Source organism: Pezoporus flaviventris, unplaced genomic scaffold (assembly GCF_033815535.1).
Source record: "Pezoporus flaviventris isolate CSIRO_AGI_PZ_B2104156 unplaced genomic scaffold, CSIRO_AGI_Pfla_v1 ptg000083l, whole genome shotgun sequence".
Classification (NCBI taxonomy): Eukaryota; Metazoa; Chordata; class Aves; order Psittaciformes; family Psittacidae; genus Pezoporus; species Pezoporus flaviventris.
The window spans coordinates 3,423,239-3,449,182 of record NW_026892631.1 but is presented as its reverse complement, the minus strand read 5'-3'; the positions used below and the strand labels follow the sequence as shown (position 1 = coordinate 3,449,182).

The 25,944-nt window shown below is 40.0% G+C and overlaps 1 protein-coding gene across 4 annotated transcripts in view; it reads right to left on the bottom strand.

The window, feature by feature from the left end:
- Window positions 1–25,944, bottom strand: part of DISP1 (dispatched RND transporter family member 1) — an 87,761-nt gene that overhangs the window by 39,403 nt on the left and 22,414 nt on the right. The window contains exon 1 of one of the 4 annotated variants that reach the window (XM_061475481.1): window positions 51–222. The exons of 2 other annotated variants lie outside the window; for them this stretch is intronic. The gene's annotated coding sequence lies outside the window, so the exon portion shown is untranslated. Of the gene's footprint in view, window positions 1–50; window positions 223–25,944 lie in introns of those variants that run through there. One more of the 4 variants, XM_061475479.1, reaches the window with a different exon arrangement.

The following is a 25,944-nucleotide window of genomic DNA, read 5'->3' as shown; positions in this document are numbered from 1 at the left end:
CACAGCACGGGAGCTCACGGCCAGATTTGAAACGATCCAACACAAGGAACCTAGTTCTCCACGCTTACCAGAGATGATCAGCTCGAGGGAGAAAGCAGCCCCCTCCTCATCCAGGTATCCCCACTCACTGACGGGGGGGAGCTGCCGCTCTTCCCGCAGCCACCGGCAGCCGCGCTCGCTTCGCCGCTTGCACAACTCCGGCGCCGAGCGGGGAGCGCTGAGCTGAGCTGAGCTGAGCTGAGCTGAGCTGAGCCGAGCCGAGCCGAGCCGAGCCGAGCCGAGCCGAGCCGAGCCGAGTCGAGCCCTCCCGTCCCGGCGGCAGGTCTGGGAGCTGGCAGCGCCCCGCCGACTCCTCCCCACTGATGCGGGAGCCCCAGGGCGCTCCCCGCCCTCGGTTCCAGCCCTCTTTGATCCGCTTGGTTTGAGGCTGATGTGGAGATGAGCGCCGCGCTCTGCCCGCGCCCCCTGCCACTCACCATGCCCCTGCTTCACCGCGCATCCTTAGGCGGAAAGCGCAAACAAGCGGCAGCACCTCGCCCCCAGCGTTTGTGAAATATAAAGAGCTGAGGAAGGCGGGACACTGAAAACGGCACCAAGTGTCATTTAGAGAGTTTAAACTCACCTCGGGCCTCATTAGTTCCTGGCAACGTCTTGTCCCCGAGCCCCAAGCTCTTACTTCATCCTTTGGTTGTCAGGCATTTCTTACAGAATAATTCTGACACTCCAACAGCAACAAAGAAAATCAGTTGACACAATTAGGCTTTTCCACGCACCAGGTTTTCAGATATTTGTACCTTACATGCCTTTTAGTGAGCTTCCTTCACACTCAAGCACTTGAGAACCCAGTAGTCCAAAAGTAAACATATCCATACACTCCTCAGATGCATCTTCTTAAAGGCTTTATACACAAACTGAATTACTACAGACTTCACGCAAAAAGCTGAAAACTGCCTGGTCACTTACAAGCCAAAATGAAACAAGATTGCCGAAGTCTGGGGATATGCGAACCCTCAATTGTAGGACCCCAGAAATAAAGCGACAGGTTGAGTTTTGGAAGAGCTCAGTGTTAAGGTGGTGAACGCTGTCCTCACTCTGCTCACAAAGCTGTATTATGAGGAACTTACAAAACTATTAGCAGGGGAAATGCTACAAGCTGCTCTCAGCCTGCTCTGCCAGGGTATGCTCAAAGGAACTGCTAACAGAACATGCTCACAAGCCTCACGCTTTGGGAGCAGACTCCTGGTTTTTCCTCAGCTCTGCGTATCTTAGATGCAAACCTCAGAACTGGCATCTTCCTGGGGCACATCTTATAAACCAGATCTGAAGCAGATCACAACTCACCTGGGACTGGCCTTTCAGAAGAGCTCTTTCCCCTCTGCTGAAACACAAGGCTCTGATTTCAGGGTCAGGATGAACTTGTAGCAAAAGGAATCTCTCATCTACATGCATCCTTACTCCTTGTAAAACAAAAAAAAAAAGTCTTACCAAAGGGAACTCTGTTTCCCTCGGTGTGACCTTAGAATTATTCATCCTGACTCTGGTCTAAGTTTTTACACACAGCAGCTCTTCCTGCTTACTGGATCTGGTCTCTAACAGGTGGTGAAGGACTGTGCGCTTCTCCACATCTAAGGGGAAACATTACTTTATTAAACCACTGTTCCCTGCCTTTCCCACTTAGCTTCAACTGGAAAATGTCACTTTTCCAGGCATCAGCTGCCCTGTCTCCACCTCCCACATACCATCGGCATCCTCCCTAGAACAACATTTTTCTAACACTGATAGGCTCTCTAACAGAAACCTTGCTTTCCATCCCACAGTTCTTACACAAGAAACTCACTTACGTTCATTGAACAAACAGCAGTACTACAAAGCAGATAACGTTCAACCATAACTAAAAATGGAGGCAGGACTACATTTTGATACTCACTTTCCGAACAGCTGAAACACAGAATAAGCCCAGAAGTGTCACAACAATAATCTCAAAGCTACTTTTCCAAAGACACAAACTCTACACATATCTGAAAAACCCATCTACTAATAAAAGTACTTATTAAATGTGTAAATGTGCCTGTATAACAGGTACTGCGTCACTTCTATCTATTAACCACCTCAAAGAGGTGACAAGAGGCATATATCTCACTGCTTTGATCCCTAGGAGGAAAAGGGCTATCAAAAGCTAAAGGATTAGAGTCTATTAAAGCTCTCAGATTATATGCACTGCACAAAATAGTATTTCTCTATTTTAGCACATCAACTTACTGGACGATAGTAAAATGAATGTATAATATACATTCATAGGTTATGCTTAATAAAATGATTCCTGTACAAATTATATAATGTATCATGTATTTGCGTTACAGATTTGTGAGAATTATTGCCTTTCAGTATCTGAGGGGCAATCTGTGAGTGCTTCCCCACGCTACCCTCTGCCCCAGTCCCCCTGGCACACTCCTGGTTTGGACACCTCCATCACACACCCTTTAACATCCCCTTCATTCAACTTTGAATGTTGCTACTCATCCCACTGTTTATCTCCAGCAATATCAGTTAAATGCTGACTTCTTTATTTGTAACTGATCAGGAAATAGGACCGAGCACTGCAGCACATGGACCACAGGTACAGGAACAAGCAGAAAGTGGAAACAAATGGAGGAATTTAGTCCAATTCAAGGCAGATCAGGATGTCAAATCTAATCTGTAGAAGCCTCAAAAAGATAAACGAGTTAACACTCTGCTCTGTCTACCACCTGGAAATGCACATGTGCAGAGAATCTGCAGGACAGCTGCATTACTAATTCAGCCTTGGCTTAAGTCAATACAATCCCTGATCCACCAGAAAGTTCACCTACCTACGGATCTAGCAATGCATTTTCCAAGAGACAGTATTTCTATCATAAAGAAAACAAACTCTCAAAGCTTCACTAGGCATTAAAGAGGAAATGAGCAGAATAAAATTTGACCACTGTGAAGATTAATTATTATTTTTAGATTTCAGTGATTACTTAAAAGTTTGTGATTTGAACTTCAAGGCCTTGAAGAGAGACATGCTACTCTGAGCAAAAGTACTCTGCATGCTCTGATCAAAGAGGAATCCTTTGAACTTAGAGAAACGGGCAAAGCATCTTTTATCAACTTCTGACAATAAGCAGCTTTTTAACTGAGATTTTAAAGTATTTTTCATAGTATACTTAATAAAACCAAGTAGTAGTAAAAATACTAATACAGCTCGCAGAATTCTACAGTACAATCCTTGGGGGGGGAAACCCAAAACACCTCTTATAGAATCATAGAACACAATAAACTAAATCAGAGATTCAAGTAAATCAGTTTGTATAATATTGTCATGGTTTAAGAAGATGAGACTAAAAAATTGAAGCATATATTCATATTTACAAAGCACAGCTGACATACTCTGTTGTAGTGTATGAAGTCTGACTATTCTCTTTCTTTAAGCAAGGTATCAAGAGTTGCAGTTCTTGGCCATGATCCATTCATAGCCTTTACTAAACTGGAGTTACCCCAGGCCATGTTATCAAGAGCCAACAACTTCTGCAAACTTTGGCTGCCCACCTTCAAGAGCTGCTCCCAAGCTACTACCCTTCCAATGATATCAGCATAACATTCTCTGAGCCTTTTCTTGGCTCGGACTCTCAGAGCTTAACATGATGTTAATCACAGATTCTTCTTGTCACAGCAGTGTCTATTAAGGAGAAAGAGAGATTTAGAAGAAGCTGAAGGACTTTGACAGTGTTGGACACTAATAGGAGAGCTGGTGACAGGTTTGGGTGCTCTAGGGACATTGATGCTGAAGTACTATTCAGGTGCTCAGGGAAAAAGTGCAGAGGCTTTTGAAACCCTTGAAGGCCAGTTCAGGGTACCAGAGGTGCTGCAGAAGTTCTGCTGAATTGTAATGAAATGGGGAGAATGAGGGAATATGGACTATAAGTAAAGAGCTAATGAGAGGTTAAAATGACAGAATGAGTTCTGTACATGGCACGTTTTATAGCTACATTGAATTTTTATTACAATTCCTATCCACCTACAGAATTTCCTGACTGGTGGTTTTAACTTGGACACAATATTCTCTACTACATCTTAGCTGCTAGTGCCATACTCACAGTAGGAAATTTACCAAATGACATGTAAAACAAATAATGCAGTAGGAGAAACATGGTAAGGACCAACCATTTATTTACTGCTTTTTGCACTACCGTGTACTTTTGTGCTGCACTTCAGGTAATACTGAGATAGTAGCAGCTACTTTAATTATTCAGGGGTACACAGGGCCCATAGTGGGATCTTCCAGATTCTAGCAGTACATGGGACATGCCAGGAGCACAGTATTGAGGAAGTTAATTGGATTGAGTCAGTTTGATCCATCAGATTGCTGTCTAGACCACCACTGATTGTGTCACACCTGATAATTCTTCAAGAGATAGCCAAGTGCCAATATGGTGCTCTTGGATCCAGAAATACTTGCTTCCACTCATCCAGACTTTATCACAAAATCTTTCATAACAGATATCCTCAAGAAAGGCTGAGAGTTAAGTGTGTAGAGAGGCTGAAAAAAGCTTTAAGCCTTACAAAGCAGTGTCCTCCAGCAGTAGTGAGAGGGGAAATGTTAAGTACACGATTGCTGATCATGCTCTATTTGGAGTTTTTTAGATAAACAGAGGACTCCTGATGTGCAACTGGGAAATTTTAACTCTCCACACTACATTCAATAAAACAGATACCAACACATTCTTTTAATATTCTGGAAACTGGATGTTTAAGGTCACATCATCTTAAATATCATTGAAAGTCAAAGCACAGAGATCAATTTTGGAGGGCAAAGAGGGTCTTTTATTGTCCGTGAAGTGCCTAGAACAATGGCCTCTCAGTCCCAAGTGTAATTAAAGAGCCAGTTCACTATGATATTGCAAACAACTACATCAGGATTCTAAACTCTTTCCTTTATTGATTGTTTAAAAAGCTCTAAGTACGGTAGTGATATTTTCCAGTCTTCTCCCCCAACTGAAGAGACACACTCCAGCAGTATTTGTCTAAGTTTTTTCATTGAGGTTTAAACCAGGTCATGTGAAGGTTGAGTTGTATGAAATACAAGACCATCTTGGTTTATCTACTTACACAAGAGAAATGCGAACATCAATTTAATGATTTCTTTTCAGTGAAGATCTAATCAAGACAACTTTTATTTTGCATGTTTCCAAAAGCACATGTACTCTGAATTGAAATATGTATCTTGAGGCTCCACAGTAACTCAAAAAGCTATTAAGTTTAAAAATCCCCCACATTGGAAGCAATTATTTACATTGTTAAAATAAAAAGTTATGTATTCATCATGAAAACCAGAAAAAACCCAGATGTGATACTCTGCAAAATACTTTAATATGGAGAGTTAAGACTGTTTTATTAGCATCTAAACCAGTTTTCTGATATTAATAAGAAGAAAACTTGTTAAAAGTACAAATAAATGTGGAAGCAGAATTGAAGATCTCTACTTCTGATTTAGCCACAGCTCACAATGTTCTGAAGGAATGTTTAATAGCTTGTCTTCAGTTGTAGCAGTTTTATTCTTCTCCAAACCCAGCGCTCCAGTAAGTTACATTAAAATGCAGCTGCATAAACATGTTTACACACAGTTACATTTTCTCATTCACATTCCTTTCTCACACGTGTACCTTTTCCACTACGAATTAACTACACTTATCTTATGTAAGCGCACACATGTATAATGTCACTTGTAAAATAGTCCAGACTGACCAGAGGGAAAAACTAACAGAATGCTTTATCTGAGCGTAAAATAAACAAGTGACATAAAAAACAGTAATTCCATCACTTGCACAACACCAGCACTTAAATTACAACCATCATCCTGACGTTACAGTGAACGCAACTATTGCAGTCTATTTTTCTTCCAAGTAAAGGAGAAATGCACATTGACATAGGAACAACTATATTAACTTGTCTGCAATCAAAGAAACAGTAAAGAACTGCACTTCTCCCATCATCTAGAGGAGTTCATATAGCAACAGTCCAGAAAACACAACTACCACTGTTTATTTCAACCAGAGAAGCAAAGAAAAAGTCAGTTTTTCAGATTCATATTCACAGCTCAGGAACAAAGTCTTGAAATGTAAGAGATTCTTTGAAAACACTAAGTTATCAATGACTTTTAAGGTAGGGACCACTGTTTTGCACCTCATTTCAGGGAAATTAATAATGTAACATCAATGTTTATTGCAACTGCGTAAATATTGCCATATAGTATGTTTGCAGTACAGTTATGTGCAAAATAAACATTTATGTTGCACGCATCAGGAAACCATTCATTTTGTTGTTCATTTCATTCATGCTCACAGCGAAGAAAGCAGAAGGTTCTTGCTAGTCTTTTAAGAGCACATTAAGCAACAACTGTAGTTCTGAAGCATTTGTTCTACCTATTGCAATTTCAACCTTCAACCTAGTGCTACTCCTTTGGCTTAGTAAAAGTAACAGGAGAAAGCCCCCTAGCAGCTGCTTCATTATTCATTTTCCTAAAGGATTTTCAAAATTAACTGCTTTAAATCTTCAAATAACGCATGAAAGAGCTTCCCCCCTTTTGTGCACAACCCACACCACACCTTCACATTTCCTCATTAGGAAAGTGAAATAAGCACCAAAGCTAATCTATTTTTCTTCAGAAAAAGAAAGATCTAAGTGTTTGGAGTAAACAAGCAATGCTAGAGCCCACAGAGGAGCTTTTATTTGGTGTGAGCTTTCCTGACACTCTACGGAAGGCCTGACAGACAAGGCAAGAGAAAATGCTATTTGAGCCCAAACTCAATGTTTGCTCACTAGGCTGCCTGCCTGCCAGAGGGTTACCCAAACACAGCTCCTGCAATGGGAAGTCAATCTTTTCTAGCTGTCTCTTAGCAAACAGATGCAAGCCTGGGAATTTCTCATACATTCAGATAAACCAAGAACCAGACCTTTCAGAGCACCAACCTCCACGGCCTCAGAAGATGGCAGATTTCTCTGGACCCTCTGATTTCACACTGCTTAGACTAAAATACAATTATTGCCTCTCATAAGCAAGTCACATCATTTCCAAAGTTCTTCACTAAAGTAAGTTTGATAAGTGTTTGGTTTATGTGCTAGTCTAAGTGAAAAACCTTGAGACAAGTCTAAACTATGAAACACCTAGGCAGCATTCCCCATCATGTTTGGTTTTGGGGTTTAACACTATCGCTACTACCCTTTTTGTATTATGCCTACAGATACTGAAGTGTATTTTCTCAAAAACCTGATCTGGCATTTTCTGCCACACAGTTCTGAGCTATAGTCTCATTAGTACCAAACTGCAGCTCTATACCTTCCTGATCAGTTCTCAAATTAAAACAACCTTTGGAAAAGCACAGCAGATACAGAAACTGCATTACAGTTGTATTACAAACCCAGACACATTATTTCTCTGCATGTGGTCCATTTAACAAACCAAGTTTTATATTGAAGATGTCCAGTACTGACCAAATGTCTAAGACTATGTATTTGAAAGCCCTTCAAATGTGATGGTACCTCTTGAGATTTACATTTAGTAAGTACAGTTGAATAGCTACTTAAAGATCAAATTCAAGACCAGACCTCAATCAGATTACTTCTGTTACAGTCTGTAATGTATGTAGCAAATTCAGTCAGACAATGTTTTTTCCTATCACTACAGCCTACCTATTTTGTATGTCCTATACATGCTGTTTCTAGGAGATTCGTTGGAACATGATTTCGTTCTCTACTGGTCACGTGAACTGTAGTATCAGATAACTCTCTTCACAAAAAATTAAGGAACCTGAAGAAGCTCATGTGCTTGTAATGTATTTAGGAGTACAGTTTCTTTCCATACCCAGGATTTGTGGATCACGAAGCATTCCAGGACTCTGAAGCAGCAGGACTGATACCTATGTCTGCACAGGAAACCAGGCTACAGGAACTGAGAGAACACTAGTCACTTTAGGTCATTACAGAGTAAAAACATGAAGATATTTTTTCATATCCTGGCAAAGTGAGTGCCTGGGTAGATGCCAGCAGCACCCCAGCTGCAGAGTTAGCACCAGTAATCCACCTCTGTATCAGGGACAGGCATAGAGCAGCTGCAGAAGGCTTCTGGCAGCCCTGCGGCTGCAGCAGCTGCACAGCCATTCCATGGTTAGGAGAAAGGTTTGATCCCTTTGCAATTCCCTCCCTTCCAGCTCACTTAATTGGGCCGTGTACCTGTTCCAGGGCATGGGTGCTGCTAATTTTAATAAAGCTAAGAAATCGCTTTACTACCAGGCCATTGAACCTTTATAGCAGTGTTCAGATATTAAAAGCTGAATTTTCTTTTTACTATTTTAAATCTTATTTAACAGAACAGCCTTGTTTAGTCTACAGTATTTAACAGTCACCAGCCAAATACTGTTTTAATGAGCAATGCACACATAAGATACTGACCTTCCCAGCAAGAACTCGCAGCCCAATCTGCTATTGAAAGCAAAAAGCATCCGCAGATAGATTGGTCTGTTTGTCAGAAGATATTCATCCTTGCATATGCCGTTTCCAAAACAACTTTGATGTAAATCTACCAGCAAAAAAATCTTCCCCAAAGAGTTTGCATTAGAGACAAAGATAAGGAAAAAATAAGCTAACCTTGAGGAAAGCATCTCAATCAATTTTGGATGACTGGTTCTTCATGCTTGCATGATGTATCTGCTACACTTTTTTCCTCACAGTGAACAAAAAAAGTATCCCATGGATCTGGTGACAGTACTCAAAGCCAAATGCGTACAAGGTTATTGCTAGGCACTAGAAAAGACCCTAATATCCACCAGTGCTCTTCTTGCCTTTCCCGTACAACTGAGTGAGAGATGTGGGGCAGGAGCAGCAATAGCAGTATTTGTGCATGGTGAGTGGAAACTGGTGACCCTCAGCTCCTTGGTTACTAGCATATTACAAGCCAGGGGTGAGAGCAAGCTGCGCATTTCAAGGGGAAGGGGGCAGGGAAGAAGGAAGAGAAAGGAACCTGGAATGCTTGGCCGAGGTCAGAGGACAAGGAATTTCAAAGCTAGGCGATAATTTTAAGAGGCAAGTGTGTTGTCACGCGAGCATGTGCTAAAACGCTCACCCACACACTTCCTCCTCATACATTAGTTTTAATCCCAATAAAATTTCCCAACTTCAGCTCACCACATACCTGGCACAAGCTTGTTTGCTGGCTGAAGGATGGCCACCATAACAGGCAAGAATAACCAGCAGGCATGTGGAGATGTGCATCCTTTAGAGGCACTGATGACTTCACTCTGTTTAGGAGAGTGTATGTGCATAATGTGTATATTATAACATACTGTAAAAGCAGTAGGCTTTAGAGTTGATATTAGCACAAAGTAGAAAGTTATTAAAAATGTGCTTAAGAAAAAACCATACTACACAGAATGTAACTAAAAATGTAAACTGCAAATCAAAGGGATAAGCATGATGCATAATCTCTTGATGTGAGTTTTCTATAAAAGAAGTTATTGCTGAGCTAGTTTAGAATTCTCACAAAATACCCAAAGCAGAAACAAAGGGCTGTGTTTGAAATGCTTACAAACTGAAATGCCAGTCCCCTACATACAGGAACTTCTTTCATTAGGGCAAGATGGAGAAGAACTCAGTGATTAGCATTCTAATTCAATACTAAAACATAGCGGGGTACAATTGGTAAAGCCATTGAAGGCACTTTCCCAGGTTTCTTGCTTTGTTGGTGAAGGACTGCACTTCTTTCAGAGCTAAACAAGTCAACACTTCCACAATGCCATTATCTTTTATGACTTTCTTCACAAGTACTGCATTACTAACCTACTTGCATGCCTACTGGAAAGGCTGAGCAGAGCCATCAATACTGTTCAGTCAGAGCCTGACTGGAACAGTGATGCTTCTTGTGCACAGAGCACATCTAAAACATACCAGCCACCATGGGCTAGCTTGCAAGGTGCAGGTAAACACATGAGTAACAGCAGACAAAGCTGTACTCCATTCAAATGGCATAGGAGAAATGTGGCTGCCTTCAGATGGAGGGAAAGCAAGGAAAATGTGCTGTGTGATACCACATTCTGCACAGTACTTAGCAAAGCCTCCTGACTTCAAATATAAAAGAACAGCCAGGTCCTGTTAAATTTACTACTCACCCCCCTTACATTTAAAGATGGAAAGAAATACTTCCCTCAGGAAAGGGGGGCCCAGCTCATAATTTCTGGATTAAACCCATTACTGTTAGCTACAGAATGAAATTATTAGTGACAGGTTCACTGAATTACCCCTTTACAGAGGTCACTAGAGCTTCCTAGAAACCTAAAACTGCCATTGTAAATTTGGCTAATAATAAGTGAGTTTTTTAAACCATCACAATTAGAGGTAAACACAATAAAGAACCTGGTTTAATACCCTAAATTTAGTAATGCACTGAAGTACAATTCGTTTGCATTTTGTTCACTTCGAAGTTATAAACTGAGCAGCACACGACTGCTGGCATGCATCACTATTGCATCAACCTTTTATATCCACAGATGTGGATGGAGAATTTTGATTGACTTTCAAGAGTCATTTCTGGCAGGTATATAAACCCTAGCTGGATGAGCACATTTAAATTAAGATCAACCAGAGGCTTAAAATAGGATTAAATAGAAGCTTTCACCATGCAAAATTCTGATATGAAATTGGCCAATTTCACAAATATCAAGGATCTGGGGAAAAAAAAACAAACCAAACCAACCACCAAACAAGAAACTACATGCACAAAAATCTTACTTTCATTCCACGCTTATTACTGTCATTTTAAAGCTTCACTCAATTATTTACAAAGAACCTTAGACAGAAATTGCTTAAGCCACTACTTTATAGGCTATGTTTAGTTCTGTTTAAGCTTCCAAAACTGCTAATAAACTCTTGTACTGTTTAATGTAAAATACACAGTCCTCGAAGTACAGCCTGTGTTTCCCCCTCCCAGGTAAGTGACCTCACCATTGCATTACAAAGTCCTGTTTCTCTTGCTTGTGCTTTCCCTCACTCTGGTCCTGTAAAGTTTGTGTTCCTAGTTGTACAACGGATGCCCTTGATCCCAATCCAGTGAACAGTTGAGCAGTTAAGAGGCCGCTGCTTGGTGAGAAACCTGAGCTTGAAATCCTTCAGATGGATTTCAGCATAAAAATCCAAGTCTTCCTTTCTTTGGAGTTATCAATTGTCCAGCAATTACATCAAAGCACTGCAAGGCATTTGTAGACACTTCTTCACTGCTATTGCAGAGGCACTTGGACACTGGGGCATGCACAACCTGCATTGGGCATAGCCTTTGCTCTGCAACACACCCGTACACCTTGCTGCTTGGACTGGAGCAAGGAGCTTTGGCCAGGCTTTCTCCACTCCTCCCCATGCGTCCAGGACCTTCATCCCTGTTGTCCCTCCTTAAGCTCTGATCTACTTCGTCAGATGTTACTTTAAGAACTTCTACAAGTAATGACACTCTACCCTAGCTAAAGCCATTTTGAAATCTCTATTTTTAAACAGGGTAAAATAAACACCTTTAATTCTGATGGTTCATAAGGAACAGACTGGTAAAATGGTGCTATTGCTAAATTACTGGGGGAGAAATGGAACATCCCACAAAATGGTCCTGATGAATCTTCCATGGGTGTCACTGGTCACAACTGAGCCATGTTCAGTAGTACTGTACAGTACTGTACTGTAGTACTGTACCTACCAAAGTTCTCATAGTCCCACAAGCCTTAAATAGATTTAAGCTGTGCTCTGTTATGATTTATTTTACCAGTAACATCAATGATGTAAAACGCTGTAAAAAAAGTGCTTGATTTATCAACTGTGAGATTCAATATCACCTTTTGTGCTGGGCACATCTGCTTCAGAACAATGCTGGCAAACACCTCTTCTCTGCTGTGCCAGCTCCTGTATCACTGTGCTACAGAGTAAGACCGCATCGTCCAGTTACCTCCTGGTACTGGGTTTACCTCTTCAGATATCTAAGGTTGAAAAGATAATCTTATTGAAATAAGATTTTCTTTGAATTGTTTGAATTTGCAGAGTACTGTCAGTAAGTGAAGAGGGGACAGGCACTTAAATACTGAAGTGCTTGTCACCCCACAAATAAAACTTCAAGATAACTAATATCCACATAGGTAGGTAACCAAAATACTAAGAAATTCACCAGAAATCTCAGGCACTGAAGTGCTGGAGTAGTCTAAATTATCTCGAAATACTCTTAACCCTGTATTTCACCAATACATTTCACTATAGTTCATATGTTGTGTGGGGCCCTTTGCAGCAACTGTTACCTAAATCTGAAGTTTCTGCCAGGCTGTGAGACACTAGGTGATCTGGAATCCAAACTGCATCAAGGGCTGTGCTGAATTACCTACCATCTGGAAACCATAAAAATCAAAATTATATGAAGGGTAACAAAAAAAACCCTATTAAAACATGATGGGGATGGTAAAGTTTGACAGCCTTCCAATAGAACTAACTGGAAACTTGCCTTTTCAGATGACCCATAGAGCAAGCTGAGAGTGAGCTGAGAGCCCTGAGGCATCAGATAAGGCTACCCAGCAGGGTCTCCTACCTGTGAAGGTAAATGCCCTGGAGAGAAACTATTTCCTTCTACAATGAAATGCAGAATTTTGGGGTTTAACTTTTAAATGGGATTAAAAAGAAAAAAATCAACTTTCAAAACACTGGAATTCATTGCAAAAGCACAGCTCCCTTTCTTCAGTCAACTCTATATGGTTTCTCTCTGAAGAACAAAGCACTGTTCAAAATTAAGTTAAAGGATTATTTGGAGATATCTTGCATAAACGCAAGCCAAGTATCAGCCTAAGTTACTATAATGGTCTTTATATAGGCTCATAAGTCACACGGCAAATTTTGGCAGAAACAGACTTCAGTCTTTGGAACATCCACATTTAGGTATTTGAACACAGTGCCAAAAATCTCCCAAAGATAAGTGAAATCCATGAGGAAAACTGGTTTTAATATCCGAAGAGTTACTCAACCTGAACTGAATTTATCAAGAGAAAGAATACATTTTCCTTACTATTCTGAAGACAGACACATCTTTTTCTGCTCAATATCTAACAGCTGTTGCAAACAACAGATGCAGGAAGTTCTCCAAGAGATTCTACAAAAGAATCTTTCATGGAGTAAACCATTTAGCAACCTATACACCAGCATTTCTATAATGAAATCAATTTCTATGCCATGGTCGTAATTTCGGTTTACTTTACATATGCATCCAACCTGGAGCCTCTAACCTTTACATTCAAGACATTCTCATACCAGCAGTAGTCTTCTGTAAAAAGACTTGTTCCCTTCACAGTGCTAATCTTTGCTCAGTGAAATACCATTTCCTGCAACCTGTCATAAACTGACTGAACAACAACATAGCCCAGTCTGGCAGAATAAGCAAAATACCTAAACAAGAACTAAAAAGGCCACCTTTGCAAAAGTGAGACGTCTTGGCTGTGAAACTGGGTAATTTATTCTACATCAAACAGTTCTGCTTATTCCTTAATCCAAAAACGAAAATGTAACCTTTCACCAAATCACTAAAAAGCTTTTATTTTTCTTTCCACTCACCAGTTTAAGCCAAACATGTCTCAGTATTGGATCCCAAACTTTAATTTCCTTCTACTTCTGCTATTGTTATGCCAGCACTTCTAAATATTTACCCTTCCCAGATTCCTAACATGGAAGGAGCCGGGGTTCTTTTGTAGTGCAGATGATTTGCACAGACCCCAAGTAGTGGAGAAATTCTCACGCTTTCATGGGAGGGAACTGGATTTAGGGGACACTTTGGTCATGACAGGGTAAAGTAATCTTTAATAAATTTAAATTGAAGGGGCTTTCTAACACAGAAATTATGCACATACCTTCCTCATGCACAATGATAAACATTAAAGTTATTAATAAACATTCCTTAGGAAACTGCAGATCTACATTTGTCATAAAGCACAGATGTGATTAAATCGCATCTCTATCTGGAAGCATTTAGCACTAAGCTGTTGAAAAGCTATTTCACCGTATATGCCACTTCAGTTTATCTTCCAAAAAATTAGACTGCCATTATAGATAAGGATTCAGTAAAAGCTTAATCAAAAAACCTAAGGAAAGACAAACAAAATGAAAGCATTAAACAACATGAAAAAGAGAATTAAGTGCCGGTTTTATTGCTAGTGAATGTTTTGGAGTCTCCACAGGGAGAATTTAGCCACTAATACGTAGCAATGGGAAAAACCAGCTTGGTCTTTGCTGGCATCACATGCATTCAGCAAAGTATCAACAAGAGAAATGCTCCATATACTATTTATTTATCAGATCAACCACATAGTCTAAGAAGCCACAGTAAACCTAAAGGAAATGCAAACACAGAAGATACTGTGGAGTGATCTGAGACAAAAGCAGTTTTCCTTTCCTTCTTTGTTTTGTAAGCATAGACTCAGTTCAAATTCTCCTACTTAACAGAAATCTGTTGCTAAGGCATTTATTCCTCCTACTGAAACAGAACAGCCAGAAGGCCAATAAAAACCTGCTAAAGCCATTGATCATGCTATCTCTAGCTGAGGCTGTGAAGAAAAGTATCATTATAGTAGTCTTTAAAGTTGTCAAATTATGTACTCTTAACTAGAAGGAAATCCTTCCAGAAAAATCTTTTTGAGCACTGAGCCTCTTTTGTTATCAAAGCAAACATTCCTTTGTGTGTATATTCCATCTGATAAAACGGGATTTCCCCCTTCTGGCTGCCGAAAACTTGGGGGATAAGAATCTAAATGAGATCATCATCCCCAAATATTGCAGAATTCTTTAAGAATCTGTACAAGTGTATGTAGTAATTGACAGAGGAATATAATGCAACTTCAAATAAGAACAGTTTTCTGCACAGTGGGGACACACAGCTCCTCATTATCCAACTTGGAACGCTAAAAACAGGCAAAGCAGAAAAAAAAAAGAAGGCAGAGGCTGCCAAAATCTACTTTTCAGTCTAAGGCAGAAACAGAATTACAAATAGTTCATAATTCCTATAAAAGCAGGAAAAAAAATAAAATACAATAATTCAAAAGGCTTGGCTGTTACTACCAAACCCATTTCACACAGCTTTGCCAGTCTATCAGTAACTCTTTATGCTCCAGTTACAACACCATTTCTCTGTCTTTTATATGGACTTTTGCTTGTTTCTCATCTTCTGACTCTATTTTTATATTTATCTCCTGTTTTATTGATTTTTCTTAATTACAAAATCTTCTGAATCAGCAGAACCAGAAACCCAGAAGATTAATTTCCAGAAGCAGCAGTCTAGCTAGGAAAGGAGAAATGTCAGCCTCTGTCCTGTAGGCAGTCTTGCTGTGTGAAATACCTATCAGCATAAACACTATTCATCACTGCAAGAAGTTTAGATGTGCAGGACAGTTTTAACATATAACCAAGAGGTTTCTGTGGGCACATAGGTTCTACAGACTCCATTAACCGAGTTTCACCTTTTAACCATTGCACTGACCTGCACATCTGCACCTCCCACAACCTTCAAGTGTCAGGCACCAGAAAGATGAGTTTTCCAGTTCAGGCTGAGATTATTTCAAAGCTGTTTATCTCCTAAGGGAAATAGCTGGAAAACGAAATCAGAAATTTTGTTCATGACATTAGTGAGAAACTGTAATATTCAGAGTTGTCATTAATTTGTTTTTGCAGACTTAAAGTCACCAAGAAAATATTTCAGAAAACCCTTTCTAAATGATTCTTACTGGTAATTAACAATACCGTTACACTTCAGCCAACTACTTTAAAGTCTCAAAAGACTACTGAACAAACACCAGCTATTTATCACCAAAGCCCCTATCTTTACAAAATAAAACACTAAAAAACAGCGCTAGAACTTTAAACCCCTGGGAAATAACTGGATACTGACAAGTTGTAGGCACTTCTTTAACTTCTTTTTGTATCTATAAAAGCTGCTTTAAAAGTCGCAAGAAGGAAAAAGAATTTGAAAAAGAACAATTCTTTACCATTTAAAACTCTTAGCTGAACAGTTAGAGGCCTGTCCTACATGCTTCCTGAAGGGATGAGGGCATATTACCCAACCCCATCTGCAATGGGATCTGTGGTAAGTCAAGAGCACCAGAATTCAAAGCAACTAATGTTCATGAAATACTTCAAATGCTCTCTCTCTTCTGATTATCTAAACCTTGCATTTATCATGAAACTGGCTTACAAAACAGGTAAGCCAAGGTGTGCTGTATGAATTTGCAACTGCCACATACTTTAACATGTTTCTAACAGTATTTAAGAAACTTTTATAAGCTTGACGTCATATTCTTTTAACTAGAAGTAGTGAGAAACAAAAAGGAGAATAAACCTTAATACCATCAACAGCCATACTACACATACTGTATATAATAGAGTGGGTGGTATGTTTCCTGTGGCCTGGTTCTGGGATGCAAATACAACACATTGGTTACTATGTATTTGCCTGAAATCAGAAATTAAGACATTATTAGTATCCTGAAGTACAATGACAGAAAAGTGAAAGAAAACTAGGAGGAAAAGCAAAATTAAATATGGACTCTCAATTTACCTAGTTCATGAGCAAGCTATAGAATGCAGTTGTTCTTATCAAAACTATATGGAGAAAAAAAACATGCTTCCTAATGGCATTACTGTATTTTGTCATTTTTCTAAACTGTTAATGAAACCAATACTAACCAGCTATAATCAATATGACAACTTTTCAGGGTTACAATGGGACTTCAGTATTTTTAGGCTTAACACATACCAAACAATGGGAAATATTTCCAAAGATAACTTTAATCACTACAATCACAGAATCATAGAATGGTTTGGGTTGGAAGGGACCTTAAAGATCACCTATTTCCAACCCCCTGCCATAGGCAAGGACACCTTCCACCAGAGCAGGTTGCTCCAAGCCCCGTCCAACCTGTCCTTGAACACTGCCAGGGATGGGGCAGCCACAGCTTCTCTGGGCACCCTGTGCCAGGGCCTCAACACCCTCACAGGGAAGAATTTCTGCCTAATGACTGATCTAAATCGCCTCTCTTCCAGATGCCCCAGGTAACACAGTTGCTGGCTTCAGAACCAGTAATTACCAGAAAGTTTTAAAAAGCTGAAAGAAATCCCACCTTTCCATAATCTCTTAACTGCAGTAACAAAAGGTTCAACACTACTGGAGACTGAATCAAACTTTTTCAAACTCTTCTACCAAATTCTGTGTTTTCCCATTTATCTGGTTTAAAAGGTATACTTTAACCAAATCTGACTTAAAAGCAAACAGATAAGGCAGCTAGTTAAGATGGAAAACTATAGTAGTGCCAAAGTCACGTGGATATGCATCAAAGAAATACGTTGCTAACAGTGAACAGCATCCTTAAGCTGGAAAGGCAGTTCTAAAGAACAGCCAAGGTTAATTTGCACAGTAAAGAACAGTCTTAAAATGGGGAAAAAATATATATATTTAGTTAGTTAGCAGTTCTGTATATAAGTAACATCCAGAACAGGCCACAGATACAAGCTGTTCCAAACAGTTAAATGCCTGATATTCTCATGAATCTTTCCCTCTCTAACACAGACTGTGTTATGTCAACTCTGAAGAGCAGAAGCAAAATGGAACAGGAGCAGAAAAGTACCTGGAAAGAGGTGACAGCCCAGCTCTAGGCAGAATGATGCCACTCTGAAAGGCGCTGTGTAAGGAGAAAAGCAATATGAAATAGCTTTTTGAGTTTCTTGTCAAGGTAAGATTTTGGTGAGGCTGAAAACAATTCTCAAAGAGAAACTGAAAAAAAAAAAAAACAACTCCAAATTAGATTAAAAAAAGAGAATCTGTTCACCAAAAAAGATGCATATACTTACTGCATTTTTCTTCCATCGATCATCACAACACATAACACTATGTCCAGATTTCCTACAATCTAAATTTTAATCAATGCTTTAATTGTCACTAGCAGCTAGAAAGGATGGCACCTTCTGGTCATGGCTTAGTCACTTCGAACACAAATGAGCTGACAACTGTAACAGCAGCATTCCTAGTACAGAATGACTTAAAACCATGAATTCCCTGAGCCCACACAAAGAAACCCTTTCCTTCCTTACCCAGCCAGTGTGACTCATGAGAAACAGCTGACTGAATGCAGAATGAAGTCTCCACTGGAAACCAGGCTCATGTGTTAGATTTGATGTACTTCAGGCAAGTGAAAAACTTCATTATAACATTCCAAACAGGTTTCCAGGAACAGCGGCACACTGCATTAAAGGAAGAGGAGTTGTCAGTTGTAGCAGCATCAGAAAGAAAAACAGGAACATATTTCCTGGGGTTTTTTAAATTGCACTTCAAGAGCTATAGTTACTAATAGCTGCTCCAAGCTGTAAAAACTGCAACCTCAGAGGGCAGAAGTCAAAGCAACCCTGCTGATTTTCCCCGGATTACTCACACAATTAATAAGATCATTTGGGAGGCAGCCTTGAGGTTATCAGAAATCTCTCCTCATATGCCCACAGTAAACTTTTGCAGCATTTCTGTTTACAGCTCTTTAATGAACTGCAGCACTGAAGCAGAAATCCTCCTGCCTGCTAGTAGGTCATGCTGGAATGCAGCTTGGGTATCTACATGTGTCATGTTTGCAATAGCAAAGTTAGGAAAACATGAAGCAGATAAGTCTTTAGTCATTTTTCAATACACAGTTCTAAAGTATCTGTATAAAAATGTATTCACCACTAAAGAAATAAACTGCAAAGCTTATATACCAATATTATTACTGATAATATAAACAAATTTCCTAATTATTCACGATGTAATCAAACAGAACATTGCCTTGATATGCCATAGAAAGTCCTCCTTTTAAAACTACTTCGTAAAGCAATAGCTATAGAAACATAGCATGGTTAGGGTTGGAAAGGACCTTAAGATCATCCAGTTCCAACCCCCCTGCCATGGGCAGGGACACCGCACACTAAACCATGCCGCCCAAGGCTCTGTCCAGCCTGGCCTTAAACACTGCCAGGGGTGGAGCATTCACCACTTCTTTCGGCAACCTTTTCCAGTGCCTCACTGCCCTCACAGTAAAGAACTTCCTCCTTATATCCAATCTAAACTTCCCTTGTTTAAGTTTTAACCTGTTACCCCCTGTCCTATTGCTACAGTTCCTAATGAAGAGTCTCTCTCCAGCATCCTTATAGGCCCCCTTCAGATACTGGAAGCTGCTACGGGGTCTCCACGCAGCCCTCTCTTCTCCAGGCTGAACAGTCCCAACTTTCTTAGCCTGTCTTCATACGGGAGGTAGAAACAGTCCAACCAATGAAAGTTTCATAGCTGAACTGAGCCCTGCTTTTTCACGTGCTTCAACACATGAAAAATCCTAAATCTCAGTGTAACTGAAAGGAGACTATGCTACAGATTCTTGTCAAGGGAGGAATCATAGGGTTTTAGCTACAGTCATGTCTTTACTACATTACTTATAGGGTGTTAGCCCAACCACTGCCACTATTTGTGCACGAGTATGCCAGATTCTGAGCACCTGGTTTGATGAAGTCCCCCACATTACTACTTCCACAGAACCAAACAGACACCACTTTGGACACCACCTCCCTGCATCAAACACATGGCTTGGCAGGCAGGAGCTCAGACTTCGCTGTGAACTTGTGATGGAAAGTCAGCAGGAGACAAGCAGAACTGGGACGCCAACTACAGCACAGTCTTTCAACATGGCCAGAAGAGTAAGCAGAACCAGGGAGACATCAGCCAGACAAAAATGAAAATACTCATGACAAAGCAGGATCTCAACTTGCTCTTAATGTGAGGGGCTCAGACAACCAACCAGCATTGCTGCAAGTGTGCATTAGGAAGTGTTATGCATTTGAAAGTAAATCTGTTTTTTTGGCCTTTTGTACAAATGTTCTGAGAAGGGAAGGACTTGAAGAGGGTGAACTGGCCAAAGAACCAGAGTAACATTACAGGAGAGCAGAGAGACCAAACGTCATCATCAGGCTTAAGCCACGACATCTGGCAAAGGTATAGGCTGGGAACAGTAATAATAAAATACCCCAAACTTACTGCCCTCCTTAAAAGCCAAAAAGAGGCAAATTCCCCAAAGCAGCCTGTCATACATAAGAAGTTGACTTAACTTTGTTATCAACTTGAGAGAAATCACAGTATTTGTTGAAGGATTTTGCTAATCAGTGCAATCACTAGAGATTTAAGATTATCAGACATTCACTGTCACAGCTTGGAAGAATGTTTTGCAATATCTAACTTCACACATCCCAGGCAATCCAAAACGGATTTCAAAGAAGCAGAAAAAGTAAGGGTCTTTAGCCAGTTACATCTGTTTTACTTGATAATGTAAAAGCAGAACAAATCCAGCACATCAAGAGACAGGGGTAGGACAGATACATGCAAATAAACTTTCCATTTCAAAAGTTAAGTGAAGTCTGAATGTACAGTGGGGTTGTGTGTATCAACTGCTGTACACAGAAGTTCACTGTTAACATGGCAAACTTACTGAGCATCTCAACATGCAAAACCTGTGCCTGTTTTTTCCACATTAGAAACAGCCTTAAAACAGTGAAGAATCCTAATTCATGAATCTCCCCATAGGACATGCAGTTTTAAGAAACCCCATGACATTGCTGCAGTCTGCTATCTAGGTACTGCTGATTCACTAGTCACACACATGTTGCAAAGACTGCTGTCACATGCGACATTCTGCATCCAAGTGCAGCATCTTGTTTGTGTTGGCATGAAGTTCTGCCCACTCCTGACCGATTATGCTTTTTGCACAGGAAAAGATTAAGATGAGTTTTAGAAATTCCTTTGTCAGGACAGATTCTCCCCCCCCTTCCCCTTTTCCAACCAATTTTGGGAACAAGGGGATAGGAAGAGAAACAAAGCTTTTAACAAAGTCTGAGAACAGAGAAACATGGGCACATATAAGTGAAATTAACAGTTAACTACACAATTTGTCCCCAGAAATTTAAGAACAAAGGGTATCTTTTGCTTCCCCTGTGGTGCTATACCACCCAGCTAGGAGAGGTTCACATCCTACCCTGGAAGAGATCCATTGATTTCAGTCCAATCCTAACAGCAGCTCTTGGCCCCATTCTTCTAACATGTTCTGCCATTGGTAGCATGAACTAAATTTGCCACCTGAACAGGCTGGCAACAGCAGTTTGCCTGCCTGCAGAACACTGCTGCCTTCAGCTACCTTTAGCTGTTCTTCTATCTGTATACTGCTTTGTAAGTTTGAGCAAAGTGTCAGCTGGAATACCTAACTAATGGGACAGATGTACACTGGCTCGTAATATCGATGGCAGTAAAGATGAAGCTGATAGAGTAGCTGGTTGTAAATCACGTAGGTTATGAAAGAAAACCACTCTCTTGGAGAAGTCACTTAAAGCAGTGAGATGCGAGGGTAACTTCCATTACCTGGAAATGACAGTCACAGCAATTGTCTCATCTGTCAATCTTGAGAAAACAGACAAAAAGATCTTAAACTATGAAAAGCAGGGTCTGTCCTGGAGATACAGGGACTGGCATCATGGAAGCGCAAGGTAGAAATGTTTTTTTTCCTATCCCAAAAGCCTTATGGCTGGAAACATCTGGAGGCATCCGTTAGCTTTATTACAGGGGGTTTTGTTGGCTTGAAGTGCTTTTGAGCACTAGGTGCCTAGAAACACCATAACTTCTCTCTGAAAGGAGAGTTTGGGGTTGTAGTAATTTTCTTCACATACTTAGTTAATTATTCACCCAAACCAGTCATATCAATAGAGTTGCAATGAAGAACTTCCACACTCTTCTGCTACCTTTCAGCCAGCCACAGAGCTACAAGTGTAACTTCTCCCTACTGTTATCCATGGAGTCCAACTACTATTAGCCCAGCATCTGTACAAGTCCTTGACATTTCCCTGCAATCCCCTCTACAAACAGAGTTTATAATGACTTAAGTACTACTTTATTGGTAACCCTCCCTTAGTTTGTCTGAAACAACTAAAAACTTCTGCCTTTCCTGGATGATGACTTGTCAGAATGAAGTTCAACTTGGGAGTTTTAGACCAAGATGCAATTTTTACATAACAGGATCAGTAGGAATTATCAACATTCTCTCCAAAACGTACTGGTTTGTATTTATTATTTCATTTACAGTATATTTAAGGAACAATTTTCAAGTCTCATAAACAAAGTGAAAGAGAACAGCATTTACCCTCTGTATATAAGTGTAGACATTACCAAAAAAACAGAGCAGTTATCAACAAGTAACTATTTAAATATTTAAAATTCTGAGTATTAAAAACAAGAAGAAAATTAAAGTGGCTTTTTCACCTGAAAGCAAGAATTGAGAATTTATAACAGACCAAAACACTAAATATGCTACATGTGGAATGGTTCAGAAAGTAACTATACAGCTTGGAGATTAGGAGTAAGGGATGAAGCTCTCTAACATGCTCTAGTTGATAGCCAGCTTCAGGCAGTATCCACTAAAAAACATAAAGTTATCAGACAACTTTTTCCCATCTCATGTAAATCAAATGGACAGCTTAATTTCAGAACTGACAGTCTCAATGAGTCAAGAATTTGGAGGCACATGGGAGCCTCTTTCCATTGCACTAAACCATCAAGGGTTTATATATTTTTTATTAATAGAAGCCTCATTTCTCAGTGTAAAATGCTTTTACTCAGTAGAAACCTCAGGAGAAGTGGGAAGGGAGCAGACTTGCCTCTAAAAATGGCCTGCAGTTATTTCAGCATACCTTGAAGATTACCACCAGGTCAGAAGACTCCCGAGCATATCCCAAAGCCTCTACTACACATTTTGTGCTGGGTGCAGAAAGCTGTGTGAATAAGCAGTGTGAGGAACTGTACGTGTCATGCTGACCTTGCCAACTACATGAATATAAAATACTTTACACTCAGTACCCAAAATGAACTTAAATCTGTATAAGGTAAGTAATCAAAAGGCATGTGCCCAAGCTGATAGCAGATTTCTTATATATTTAAAACCTGGTTTATGTCAGGAATATGGTCTCAAGTTTGTATGTTCTTTAGGTAGAAAATTAACTAGTACAAACTACTTGCGCTCATTTGCAAAGATGACATTTCTGCAAAGGATACTTAGAGAAAGAGATCAGAACAAAGTTGTTCATTCTCAGTATCAGAATCTCATGCCACTTAATGCTTTCTGAATTAAGAAAAATTTGGTTTCATAGAAGAGTAAAGTCTGGATGAAAGTTAATAAGCAGGACCTGGACTCAAAATAGTCTGAACTGATGAGCCTCACAAGGGAAGGAAGGAATCTCAGTGTAAACTTCTATGTGGAGCTGTGCTTGGAATTTCAAAACGGTAATTAAGTATAGACCGCTTCAAAGTGGGACATGTCTACACTGATCACTGGAACTGGAGTGTTGCGGAAGGGGAAAGGCAGTACTTCAAATAGCATTTGAATAAAATATGGATTTTTTAAAAGCTGTACTCTACAAGAAACATAACAACAGACTGACAGAATATTTGAGCAGGTCTGCTTTGCTTTTGTTTTCCAGTTAACATGATTTATGCCCATACACAAATACTCCTTTCAAGCAGAATTTAGCTGTTAGCTTCAAATACCTTAACATAATCAGAATGGTTTTAAACATTAGTTATGCCACGGTTCCTAATCCTTCTTGCAAACTGTAAATCCAGTTTGCGTTCTCTCTAGGTGACCTGAACTTGTCCTGTTTGAATTCAGAAGTATCTAATCTCCCCTGCAGCTCACATCATACATGATACTGCCTTTGTTGATACATGTGTGCCAACATCTCAGCTTCTTTCCTCTGTCTGCAAATTTTCCACTTGCAAACTCCAAGGTTTTGTAGACAACCAAGAGAAAACACTGCTCTGTGTCGCACATGTATTGCATTGCCTGGATTGCCCTGAACATTGATTATTTCTAATAAACTGTTCTTTCACTGACTCCCTCAAAAAGATTTCCAAGCCAAAACTCCTATCCACAAAAGCTAAGCTGTCAATGCATTAATTTCATCCAGTTTGTTTGGTGCAGACGTGGGACTTACACCATTCCTTCCCTTCAATGTGCAAGCACAAGTGAAACAAGTGTTTAATCACAGTATCAGAGAAAAGAATTGGTGACTGGGCTTCAAGTTACCTGATGTTGTAAAACAGTAGCTAACACAAGCAGTATGGAAGCTGACCACTATTTTTGGCAAAAAGGAGTTACAGTTATTATAGAAGATCCAGGTTGTTTAGAAGGAAAGGGAAAATTCACTTGTCTTTAACCTAAAAGTAAATTCCTACTTTTCAGGTTGTTATTTTCAGGGGTTTTTCATAAACTGCAATTCTTAATTTATAATTGACTATATATCCCAATGCCCAAACAGATACATTTGCATTCAAATTACATTTTGTGGACTGGTGTGCACAGACTCAGTGAACTGAAACTTTTCCTGAGATGGTATCAGCCAGTTGCACATAAGATGCACTGTCAGGACTGGGAGTACCTGACAAAAGCCTTGGCTCCCTCTCTGGAGACCTAGGCAGAAGGCAGTATTTCACTTGCAGGATAGAACACACATAAAGCAAAATAACAGACCTGTTTTTTACAGCAGAAAGTGATTTTGACAGATGACCAAATAGGTCACACCTTCAAATAACCACCACAAGATTCAGAGTGAGGTTCTTTTGTTTGTTTTTAAAATGCAAATATACACACTCTTTTACAGCCATAATTCATTCAATGAGCTTCAGAGAAAATATGCCCTATTCTGCTGATTTGCAAACTGACAACACATGCTAGCATTATGCACACCACAATAAAATGAGCATGCTGCCTGCTCAGATGAACATCTCTTCCTGCACATGTACACATACAGAAGCAGCTGCTGCCACTAAATATCTTGTGGAGCTGAAATGCATTCGAGAAACTCTTCTCCATTCCCCAGGCAGGATATGCTCTTATGGACTGCAAAGCTGGATGGGGCAGAAAGTAAATGCAAGTAGTGAGGTGGCTCGTCATCTCCCCATCCCAGCCCATAAACAGCTATGGAAAGATACTCATACAGCTTTGGGAAATTAAAGGACTAATACAAAACATCATCTTTTTCCTCTAACTGGCAAACTAAGCAGCAACACTAAGTGCACACTTTGATTTCACAGCACAGCACAAGCAAACACTGGGCTTCTTCACTAAGCCATTAAAACATACAATTTGCCCACCAGGCTGCTGTAGGAGTAGGCAAAAAAAAGCAGTGTCTGCAATGCTGGCTTATACTGAAAAAACAAGGAGGTGGAAGGATGAGGTAATGGAAAGAAGGAAAGCAGTTTATCACTCCAGTCACTCTCCCCTTGTAGTAGAGGGCTTTGAGCTCGCAGGAACAGCAGAGGACTATGTTCCTACTCATGACCTTGCTTTGAAAAAGTACAGTACAAAGTCCTGAAAAGTAACAGAGAAGCCGGGTGGAGGCAGGAATCTGGCATTCCAGCACTCCCACTCCCAGCTTCAAGGCAGACCGATTGCTGTTTCATAACCTGATCTGCTCTACTTTCCATGAACCAAGAATGCTTAAGAAATTTTAACTTAATCTCTGCTTAATGTCTCAGGTTAAAATCTTGCTGCTGGAATCTTTAATGTCATCAATGACAGTAACAGACCACTGAAAGGGAATGTTTAATAAGAAAAAGAAAACCAAGAATATCCTTGCTCTAGAAGATAAGCCAGAATTCCTTTTTCTTGGGGATTTTAGAGACAGTTTAGTTTGGTTTCTGTGTTTTTAGAAAGGTGTGAGTCTATAATAAGAGATATGACATGTAAATCAGTACAGATATTACACAGTGCTGGTCGGCCTGGTTAACTGAAGCTGCGTGGAGACCTCAGAGCAGCTTCCAGTATCTGAAGGGGG